We start from the raw sequence: 2,627 nt of genomic DNA on the forward strand, positions 1-2,627 counted from the left end.
CGCCCCTCCCCGGCGCGCGCCGCCATTGGCGCGGGGGGCGCGTGACGCCGCGGGGTGGGAGGGGGGAGGGTGGGGGGGTGGGGGGGGGACAGGGGGCGGAGCTTCCCGTAACGCGCCCGCCGGTGCCAGGAGCCCGGGAAGGGCGGGGGGGGGGCCCCCCTGAGGGGCGTCCTGAGGGGCGTCCCGAGGGGCCGCGGGCACCCAGCCGGGCACGGGGAGGACCTGGGTCGGTAAAGGTCCCCGTAAACGGTGCGGGCGGCTGCTTGGGGTGGTTGGGAGAGGTCCTCCGGCCGGTGTGGGGCCGGGGAGCGTCGGGGTGCCCCCGGGGATTTTCCTCAGGTCGGCGGATCCAAAAATGGCTCCCGTCAGCGGGGCGGGCGGGGGCTGCAGGCGGCCCTCCCGAGCCCGGGTCATTCTTCTCCCCTTCCAAAGCGAGAAAAAAGACATTTAAATGCCACAGCCACAATTTTCAGTGCCACAGCCACAACTTTACGCCTTGCCGAGAGCCTCAAACTAAGCCATTTCTACCCAGGAACGTACGAGACGTCCATGATGCATGCCAGAGCTCCTTCTCGCCACACGGCTCTAGCCTTTCGCCGGTGTATTTCTTCGACAACTTTTGGGCCTGAGTGGATTATAATACGCTTTTAGTAACATCGTTTGAGGAGTAGGCGGATTGGCCTGACAAGTAGGGTAACTACAAGAATATCTTGTCTCAAATGCTGGCTGGCATGAGCTGCTAATGAGAAAAGACTAAGAACTTTGAGGAAGGATAGCGGGAGATAACCTTTTTCTGACATGTTCACATGTTCTCACAGGTTCAAACTTTAAACAGATTTAATACCAGTCTTTGTTTTATGTTCTGAAATGGTTTAATACCCTCAGCAGGAACATCACTGTTAGTAACGCTGTGGGTGTTGTACGTTTCATATGCAGCAGAAAGTAAAGCTAGAAGGGCGCTCAAGGGGTCATTTAGCTCCTCCACCTTTCCTCAAGACAAAATCAGCTATCCTTAAGTCATTTCTGATAGGTACTTACGTAACCCGCAGTTTAAACTGATTACTTCACCTCCCTATCCGCAGCTGGCACACTTTCTAGCAACCTCATATACCTGTAGTGTCGCTGTTTCTCCCGTTGGTTGTCTTTGCACTTAATAGAATTTCCATCTCCTCACGCAGGCTTTTGGGTGTTCATACCCTTCCTAAAGTATCAGGACAAGTGACATCTGCGCAACGTTGCACAGTTTATTCATTATGAAGAAAAGTACGTCAGCGTTAAGATTTGTCACTTTCTGCTTTCTCTTCAGGTTATGGTTACAGATGTGTTTGTGCTTGTGGTGATGTGAGAATCATGTATAATTAGTAGGCGTTCTGTATTAGTATCTTTGTAGATATTTAAATTAGTATCTTTATGGATATCCCTGCCTCAGAATACTCCAAAAAATAAAATAAAACAAATAAATCTGTGTTTGGCAATAAAAGGTTAAGTGGAAACAGACTCAAATTAGAAGGACAAAAATAATACTGTATTTTTTTCTTTCTTGTTCCAGCATATCCTCTGTCCTGTAAGATCATTACAGTTCTGCTGGTAAATAGACTTTCCAGGAGTAGAGGCTCAAGTCTCCCCTTTTCCCCTAGCCAACAGAAAGCCTCTTGTGACATTCCCATTCCGAAATCTGATAGCCTGAAGCAACTCTTGACTTATTTCCAGAACTTGTAGAACAACACCCCCCACACACTTCAAATGCAATCCCGTATCAGGCCTCACTTGACATAAATTGTAACTCCTCAAATAAGCAAGAACTGGTATATTTCACAGGCGATTTATAGACTTGGTGTAAAATGATTTCCACATTGATGAAGTTGCACAGACGAACAATTTGTTTGCAATTGTACTTTTTTTTTTTTTGTATTGGTACAAATCGCGATTAATCGAGTAACAAGTTAGTAGTGGTATTCAGTATTGTGTGATCTCTTTCAAGATTTGCTTTCCCAAAGATTTTCTACAGGTTTCAAAGTTAATGATGGCATCCTCGCCTATATACCTTATCTCCTCTTCAGAACCTTCTGCCAACTTCAGATGTATAGAAAGATACCATAAAACTGTAAGGAAATAGTCTCATGAACAGGCTGAGTCGCATTTCTCTACAGTATCAGGCAGTGGGCACAAATCAGCCCTTTATTTAACACAAGCCGTAACTGCAGCTGTGGCATGGATGCTGGTGTAAGCCACTCTCCTCACGGGTGCCCTGGACACAGTTTCAACTGTCTCTGTTGATCAGGTTTTTTTTTGTCTTCTCAGCCCAGAAATTTTTGGTCAGGGCTGCTGTTTGACTCACTTTTTGCTACTCGGAGGAAATAATTTGACATCTGTGTTGCAAATGGAAGTAAATGGAATTAAATGTGGTAACATGTATATTTTCCTTAAATGTTTACCATCTACCCCAGAGGTGGTTCATATTAATCTTCTTTCATGGGCAGGACTGAATGTTGTGGGCAATTATGTTACATCGCTGGATGGGTGAAGTTTTGCTTTTATTCTTCTGAAACCTAAGTTTTCAATCTGATGGGGTGGGTGGGTGTTGTTCATGTTGCAGTGATTTCTAGTTCTGTGTCAGCATCCTCTCT

This window comes from Cygnus olor, chromosome Z (assembly GCF_009769625.2).
Source record: "Cygnus olor isolate bCygOlo1 chromosome Z, bCygOlo1.pri.v2, whole genome shotgun sequence".
Classification (NCBI taxonomy): domain Eukaryota; kingdom Metazoa; phylum Chordata; class Aves; order Anseriformes; family Anatidae; genus Cygnus; species Cygnus olor.